Source organism: Pipistrellus hanaki, assembly GCF_964339955.1.
Source record: "Pipistrellus hanaki genome assembly, chromosome: 20".
Lineage (NCBI taxonomy): Eukaryota > Metazoa > Chordata > Mammalia > Chiroptera > Vespertilionidae > Pipistrellus > Pipistrellus hanaki.
In genome coordinates, this window is record NC_140522.1 from 3,301,852 (window position 1) to 3,311,265 (window position 9,414).

The following is a 9,414-nucleotide window of genomic DNA, read 5'->3' on the forward strand; positions in this document are numbered from 1 at the left end:
CTCCTTCCCTGCCTTGACTCGGTGCCAAGGACCGTCTAACGGCCTCCGTATTGCTTCACGTTCTTCTCCTGAGAGCGCCTGCGATCTGTTGCCCAAAAATGTTGCCCAATCCAGGGGTGTCTGCCTTCAGCTCCCTCTCTGAGCCTTCCTGCTGCCACCCAGCCCTGGGCCCTGGCACTGCCCGGTGCAACGGCCAGGAACTCCAGATGGAGCCCCTGTTCCAGCATCGGCCCTAACCCAGCGTGCACCTCAGAGGCTCCCGCCACCTCTGTCTCCCATCAGAGTCCCCTCCGAAGTTGCCACGGGTGCTGGCATGTCCTCAGGCCTCATGAATTCTCACCCTGGTGGGTACTCAGCTCCTGGATTCCTACTGGTCCACGGAATGTTCCTTCGAATTCCCGGCTCCGAGTTGCCCCTGAGGTCCGTCCCGGATGTTCCTAAGTCTCAGGTCCCTCTCCAAGGGCACGGGATGCTGAGACTGACCATCAGAGGATGGTGATGTGAACTAAATAAGATGGTCCATGAAACGCTGCTAACACAGAGCAGGGCCCAAAGGAAGGACTTCCTTCCTATTAAACCATCATTCGTATCTAAGGGTACAGTTCCCAGGGTTCTTATACTTATTGTTTGCAAACCCTCACCCCCGGATATCTTTCCAGTGATTAGAAACGTCTTTAAAACAAAACAATCGCACAGGCTGGTGGCCTCACACTGGATGCGGGGAAGTGAGACGGGCAGGAGTGAGAAGAGGCTCCCGGTGTCCAGCCTTGAGCGGAAGAGCCGGGATTCGAACGCAGGGAGTCTGGAGTCAAAGCCGACACTCTTTCTGCCGCCCGCTCCCGCCTTCCCGCAGAGGCCTCTGCCTCGGTCTCCATCACAAGATGTGTTTGCCCGGTTGTCATGTCCATACGCTCCTGTTCCCTCATCTCGTCAGCATCGTCCTGCTGGAGGACACTCAGATGCACTGTAAACTGTCATTTCCTATTTATTATAAATCTGCACACGGCCTGCTGCTGGGGACGTGACATCCCCTCTGAGCCTCCCGCGGGGACGATGGGGCTGGGAGCCAGGCCCTCCTTAGGGACTCATCGTTTCAAACACACAGCCCGGCCTAGGGGTGGAGCATCGACCCAGGAACCAGGAGGTCCCTGTTTGATTCCCGGTCAGGGCACAGGCCCAGGCTGCAGGCCGGATCCCCAGTATGGGGCGTGCAGGAGCCAGCCGATCAGTGATTGATTCTCTCTCCTCGTGGATGTTTCCATCTCTCTCTCTCCCTGTCCCTTCCTCTCTGAAACCGATAAAACTGTATTTAAAACACACACACACACACACACACACACACACACACACACACACACACGTCGTGTGCCACCATAACCTTCAGCACAGTAGAATAATGACTTTATCATGTGTTCTGGTTACTTTCTAGGTGTGCATAAGCATGAGACAGATTCCTCTGGCTGTTCCGTGTGGGCTTTTCGGTTTGTTTGTTTGTTTGTTTGTTTGTTTGTTTGTAGCTGGAACTAAGGGCAGACAAGGCAGGGCCTGGGTGCAGAAGGTCACCTGGGAAGACAGAACAGACAAACCGGGAGAGCAGAGACCTGTCCCCCAGGTAACTTCTCCTTCCCTGGCCCGTCGCTGGTCTTGTGGGTCAGACCCCCCTGGCACTTCACGCCACAGCTTCTGTGGTTCGGACCCTCCTCCGTCGTCCCTCCCCTGGCTTGTCCCTTGCCACGCGACAGACGCCCCTGGAGGGGGCGTGAGTAGATCCCGTCGGAGGGGAGTGAGGGACCGAAGAGTGGCCTCCTTCACCTCCTAGCTGGGCCTTTGCACAGCCAACCGCTCCCCGAAGCATTAACATCCAGAGATAACATCTGGGCCTCAGGTGGGTCCCAGAAAAGCAATAAAACAGGCAAGTGACGTCACCTCGGATGTCAGGACCCAGGACCCAGGACCAGCTACACCATATCTGCTGAGATCCTCCGCTGACAACCGCCCCCAAAATCTCAGTCCTTAAACGTCCTGAGGGCACAAGACCCCGCAGGCTCTCCCTCTCAGGTGCACCCCCACCCGTCGTCCCCCTCCCCCTCTCCTCCCAGGCCTGTTACCGACCTCCACCTTCCCCTCTCCTAAGCTCCAAGGGCCCTTCTCCCGCCTCTGATTTCTTCCTGAGTCCGTTTCTTTGATGGCTCACTTCTCGCTATGTGACATGAGAGAGAGAGAGAGAGAGAGAGAAACATCCATGATGAGAGAGAATCATGGATCCGCTGCCTCCTGCACACGCCCCACACTGGGGACCGAGCCTGCAGCCCGGGCCTGTGCCCTGACCGGGAATCGAACCCTGACCTCCTGGTTTGTAGGTCAACGCTCAACCACTGAGCCACACCGGCGGGGCCCACAAACTCTACTAACACCCCAGTTTGGTTTTGTTTAGATGGAACCTTGTGCCTTTTGAGACCCGTACGCCCATGGACCGCTGTCCTTTAGGGGGGACAGAAAAGCACAACGCAGGAAGCCGCTGGGATCTGTGAGCAGCCAGGGCAAATCTTCTGTGTGGCTGACTCAGGCCGAAGTCCAGGCCGGTGATAGCTCAGCTGGCCCGTTCCCGGAAGGAGACAGACAGACGTCTGTCCTGATCTCGCTGTCCCTGTGAGGTTTGGCCACCGACCCTCCCCCCCCCCGCCCCCCCAGGCCCCAGATGGTCCCTTTATCAGCGGGATGTCAGGGTGAGCCCATTATGTGGGCGTTCCGATCCCCGAGGAAAGCCTGCGACCCGTGAATCAGACCATCGCTATGTCAGACAGCGCAGGCGGCCCGTCGGGATCTCAGATAAGGATACCAGGGCCACAGCCAGCTCGCAGGAGGATGGGGCAGGGATGCGGGCGCCCCGGGGATTGTGTTTCCAGAGGAGATCAGGGTCCAAGGTGCTCGGGGGCACGGCGGCGATGGCTGGCCGTGTGTTCGGTTTGGAAGCTGCCGGAGTTTCCGGGATAAAATGGAACCCTTCTGCTCTCTCAGCCCGTTTCTCTCTGTGCCTCTCCCAGCGCCTGCGATCCTCAGACTTCAGCCCTGAGCTGCCTCCGTGCCGCTGGCCTTCGGTGGTCATTTTATTTTTATTTTTTATTTTTTTAATAAATATTTTATTGATTTTTTTTTTTTTTACATAGAAGAAGAGAGAGGGATAGAGAGTTAGAAGATCGATGAGAGAGAATCATCGATCAGCTGCCTCTTGCACACTCCTCACTGGGGACGTGCCCGCAACCAAGGTACATGCCGTTGACCGGAATCGAACCCGAGATCATTCAGTCTGCAGGCCAGTGCTCTATCCATTGAGCCAAACTGGTTTCGGCTATTATTTTTTTTTTTTTAAAGGAACTTACCTAGTAAGCCTCCACTTTCATTGATTTTTTACAGAGAGGAAAAGAGAAGGATAGAGAGTTAGAAACATCGGTGAGAATCAATAAGAGAGAAACATCCATCAGCTGCCTCCTGCACACCCCCCACCGGGGATGTGCCCGCCACCAAGGTCCATGCCCTTGGCCGGAATCGAACCTGGGACCCTTCAGTCCGCAGACCGACGCTCCATCCACCGAGCCACACCGGTTAGGGTCTGTTTTAAAACATGATCTTGATTTCGGTAATGTTTAGACGCGCATGAACGTTGCAAGGGTCATGCTTTGTATGACTAAGATACCTCGTAGCCAGATGTCCTCAAATTTAACATTTTACCACGTTTTCTTTCTTTTTTCTTTTTTAAAATATATTTTATTGATTTTTTTACAGAGAGGAAGAGAGACGGACAGAGAGTTAGAAATATCGATGAGAAAGAAACATCAATAAGCTGCCTCCTGCACACCCCCCACCAGAGATATGCCCGCAACCAAGGTACATGCCCTTGACCGAAATCGAACCTGAGACCCTTCAGTCTGCAGGCTGATGCTCTATCCACTGAGCCAAATCGGTCTCTGCACGTTTGCTTTCTTTCTCTCTGACTCTCCTCTCTCTCTCTCCACCCACGCACACACACACACACACGCACACACACGCACACACACATGCACACATGCACACACGCACACCACCCGCTCTCTAGCGCGGTCCTTGCCCTGCCAGAGCTGTGGAAGGACAACAGCGGGCTTCCTTCTTCGCTTTGGAAGTGAAGCTGACGTCTCGGCGTGGCCAGGCAGCCTCTTCAGCTTCCAGAACCTCCCGCGGGGACAAGAGCACACCCAGCTGTTTCCAGAACCTCAGTTCCCAGCCCCCGAGTCCCTTCCCACTGCGTGAACCTAACATCCCCCAGTCCGGGTGGAAGGTCTCACACCCTCCCCTGCCGGCCAGTGCGCTCAGTGGATGATGCTTCTCCTTCTTCTTCTTTAAAAATACATTTTTATTGATGTCAGAGAGGAAGGGAGAGGGAGAGAGAGAGAGAGAGAAACACCCATGATGTGAGAGAATCATCTAGGGGTGCCTCCTGCACGCCCCCTCCTGGGGACCCAGCCCACAACCTGGGCATGTGCCCTTGGCCGGAATCGAACCGGGGACCCTTGAATCTACAGGCCAGCGCTCTATCCACTGAGCCAAACCAGCTAGGGCTTCTTCTTCTTCTTTAAAAATATATTTTTATTGATTTCAGAGAGGAAGGGAGAGGGAGAGGGAGAGAGAGAAACATCCACGATGGGAGATGTGCAGTATATTTTATTGATTTTTTTACAGAGAGTAAGAGAGAGGGGAGAGGGATAGAGAGTTAGAAACATCAATCCCCTAATGGTCGGCAAACTCATGAGTCCACAGAGCCAAATTATCAACAGGACAACCATTGACATTTCTTTGGAGAGCCACATTTTTTAAACGTAAACTACATAGGCAGGTACATTGTTTATTAACTTAATTAGGGGTACTCCTAAGCTGGCCTTTGCAAAAAACTCAAAGGGCCAAAGAGCTGCAGGTGGCTCTCGAGCCGCGGTTTGCCGACCACTGCTCTAGGGCTGCCTCCTGCACGCCCCCTACTGGAGATGGAGCTGGCCACCAGGGCATGTGCCCTGACCGGGAATGGAACCCGTGACCTCCTGGTTCCTGGACCAACATTCAACCACTGAGCAACACTGGCTGGGCTCATCATGGATGTTTCTATCTCTCGCTCCCTCTCCCTCCCTCCCTGAAATCAATAAAAATATGTGTTTTATTATTTTTTTAAAATATATATTTTACTGATTTTTTCACAGAGAGGAAGGGAGAGGGATAGAGAGCTAGAAACATCGATGAGAGAGAGACATTGACCAGCTGCCTCCTGCACACCCCAACCCGAGACGTGCCCACAACCAAGGTACATGCCCTTGACCGGAATCGAACCCGGGACCTTTCAGTCCTCAGACCGATGCTCTATCCACTGAGCCAAACCGGTTTCGGCTGTGTGTGTGTGTGTGTGTGTGTGTGTTTAAATAAAATAAAAACAATCACCCATCCACTCATTTCAGCCCAAATATGGTGTGACGCTGTGGCCCGGGACACTGCCCTCAGCTGTCCCGGGAAGGTTTACAGATGTCAGCAGTTCTCCGCTCCTCGGGAGTGGGGGGGGGGACCCTAAATATTTAGACTCGGAGCCGGGGCCGGCTCTCGGGGGTTTCTGGCTGACTCAGCGGGTTTTCTCGCTCTGGGTTTACACTGAGCTATGGTATGGCCAAACAAACGACGGGACATGAGGAATGAGCTCAGCGGGTTGTTTGGACAACACAGAGACAGCCCCTGTGGGGGCCTTTGTAGTCCCATCTGTTCAGCTCAGCGCCACAGCCATTCTTTACTCTGTCTCCTAATGTCCGGGCTTCTATGGGCCTCTCTCCTGCTTCTCTGAGGCCTGAAAAGTATATATTTTTTCTTTTTCTTTAAATATATTTTATTGATTTTTTTTATAGAGAGGAAGGGAGAGGGAGAGAGAGTCAGGAACATTGATGAGAGAGAAACATCGACCAGCTGCCTCTTGCACACCCCCCACTGGGGATGTGCCTGCAACCAAGGTACATGCCCTTGACCGGAATCGAACCTGGGACCCTTCAGTCTGCAGGCTGATGCTCTATCCACTGAGTCAAACCGGTTTCGGCTATTTTATTGATTTTTTTTTTTTTTTACAGAGAGGAAGGGAGAGGGATAGAGTGTTAGAAACATCAATGAGAGAGAAACACCGATCAGCTGCCTCCTACACACCCCCTATTGGGAATGTGCCCGCAACCATGGCACGTGCCCTTGACCGGAATCAAACCTGGGACCCTTGAGTCTGCAGGCCGACACTCTATCCACTGAGCCAGACCGGTTAGGGCTATATTTTTTCTTTTAGTTTATTTTAAATTCAAGCATTACCACTCGCCATTGTGTTTATTTTTTCACTAAAATATTTAGACTTAAAAAAAAAAAACCCACAAAAAACCACTAACCCTCCCTTTTCCAAATTGTAAAAAGAATGCAGGACTGTTACACACCATGTGAATGTTCAGGAATGTATAAAGCAAACAGGGAATGTGTCCCCTCCCCTCCCTAAACCCCACACCCCAGTGGTAACTGGGAACCCATACTGGGACCAGAGTCCGGAGTCAGATGGCCTGGGTGCCCGTCCCTGCGCTGCCACTCTGCTCTGACCCTGGGCAGGCTCCCTGGCCTCCTCATGCCTCAGTTTTGTCATCTGCAAAATGGGGACGATATGCTACTGTCCCAAGATGGTTGTTGGTGCCAATCAACACCCACAGGAATCCCACTCGGGGTGCGGCGAAGAAGGAAACTATATTTAGTGCAAAACAGCTCAATGCTGCCTGGCCGAGGTGGCTCCGTGGTTGAGCGTCAACCTAGGAACCAGGAGGTCACGGTTTGATTCCAGGTCAGGGCACAGGCCCGGGTTGTGGGCTCGATCCCCAGCTGGGGGCGTGCAGGAGGCAGCCGATCCATGATTCTCTCTCATCATGGATGTGTCTACCTCTCTTTCTTTCTCCCTTCCTCTCTGAAATCAATCTATAATAATAAAAGTGTAATATGCTTCCGAAACCTGGTTTGGCTCAGTGGATAGAGCACATGTGTCAAACACAAGGCCCGCGGGCCAAATCCAGCCCGCCAGGCCTTGCAATGTGGCCCGCACCGCGCTGTCATCATTGCACTCCGCTGTCAGTTTATGACATTGTCAGTTTATGACTGTTCAGTAAACCATTCGGCCCACGATTTAGGCTGGATTTTAGATTTTGGCCCCTTCTCTGATTGAGTTCGACACCCCTAGGATAGAGCGTCGGCCTGCGGACTGAAAGGTCCCAGGTTCAATTCCGGTCAAGGGCATGTACCTTGGTTGCGGGCATAACCCCAGTGGGGGGTGTGCAAGAGGCAGCTGATGGATGTTTCTCCCTCATCGATGTTTCTAACTCTCTATCCCTCTCTCTCCTCTCTGTAAAAAAAAAAATCAATAAAATATATAATTTTTAAAAAAGTGTAATATGCTAATTAGACCGGACAGGAGATAAAGCCGGGGTCCCAGGTGCCAGAGAGAAGCCGGTGCCAGCAGCAGCGGGGGAGGGAAGGTCTACTCCGGCATGAATTTCCTGCATTGGGCCTCCTGTAAAAATATACTTAAAAAACAACAACAATAAAATAACACAAAAAACCCAGCTCTATTCTGATCCAGCACAGCTGTGAGGCAGCCCTGGGGCCAGGCCCCGCTCCGCCCAGACAGCTCTGCTCTGCTGGCTCCTCCTGGGTCTGCTCAGCCTGGGAAAATGTCCTTCCTCTTTGGTGGAAAGGGAAAGCGCAGGTCCCCTGGGAGCTGGCTGAGAAAGAGAGAGAGAGAGAGAGAGAGAGAGAGGGAGAGAGAGAGAGAGAGAGAGAGAGAGAGAGAGAGAGATCCTTACCCCTGGTTCCTGCCGGTCTGTTGTCATGCAAACAGGGATTCTGTATCCTCAAAGTTTAATTGGTTCAACAGGCACTTACCGTACTTTCCTGGCCAGCATGGAGCTGCTCTGATTGGTCGGTGAAGATGTTGAGGGGGCAGCTCCTATTGGCTGGGGAAAGAAAGCCTTGCTCCTATTGGTTGAAACAGGATGCCAGGAGCTCCTTTATAAGGGACTGCTGAGAGGGAGGGGTCTCCGAGCAGGCTTCTCCCTGAGGTGCCGTTTGCATGAGAGGCCCTGGTGGCAAAGGCTGCCAGGGTCTGTTTTCTTTTTCTTTTTTTCACAGAGAGGAAGGAAGGGGGATAGAGAGCTAGAAACATCGATGAGAGAGAAACATCGATCAGCTGCCTCCTGCACACCTCCTACTGGGGATGTGCCGGCAACCAAGGTCCATGCTCTTGACCGGAATCGAACCTGGGACCTTTCAGTCCTCAGACAGATGCTCTATCCACTGAGCCAAACTGGTTTCGGCTAGGGTCTGTTTTTTAAAGTTTGAGTCTACTTTGTCACCCTTTCCAGCAGGTGCCTTCTTCCTCAGGGTCCACAGCACGCACCTCACAGGGTCAAAGGAAGACCTCATGAGCTGCATGGCTGGCGTGGCTCAGGGGTGGAGCGGTGACCTATGAACCAGGAGGTCACGGTTCGATTCCCATGGCCAGGGTGCAGGCTCCATCCCCAGTGGGATGTGAGACCCTCTCTCTCCCCTTCCCCAAACCCTTCTTTTTCTGGCCACACCCCTAGCTCCCGCTGGTCTTAGCCTTCCCCCCCACCCCAACTCCCCAACTCTACTTCCTCCTCTTTCCCTCTCGGTCTTGTGATGCTCAGCCCTGGAGCCGGGGACTCACCACTCACGCTTTGGAGACCTGGTAGAACCCGCCACTGCCAGGTCTCCAAAGTGTGCATGGATTCTGTGTCAGTTCCGGTTTTGTTTGTTTTTTTAAACATGTATTTTTCTTGATTTCAGAGATGGAGGGAAAGAGAGAAACATCCATGATGAGAGAGAATCATGGATCCGCTGCCTCTTGCACTCCCCACTGGGGATGGAGCCCGCAACTCGGGCCTGTGCCCTGACCGGGAATCGAACCGTGACCTCCTGGTTCCTTGGTCGACGCTCAACCACTGAGCTATGTTGGCCAGGCTGAAGGCTGTTGTCACATGCTGCCTAGGAATTCAATAACATTGACGACGTGGAAATTTTTTTGTTTTGTGAATCCTGGGGTGTGTGTGTGGGGGGTACTTTTCCATTGTTGTTTTTTGTTTTGTTTTGTCTTGTTTTTGAGAGAGTGGGAGAGGGAGAGACAGAGAGAAAAACATCGATGTGCGAGAGACACGTTAATTGGTTGCCTCCTGCACCAGCCCGACCAGGGCCGTGGATTGAGCCTGTATATGTAGGAGTGTGTACTGTGTGAATGTATGTATGAATGTATGTGAGAGTGCATATGTGAATGTGTGTATATTTGAGTGTGTGTGAATGTGTGTATATGTGAGTTATGAGTGTGTG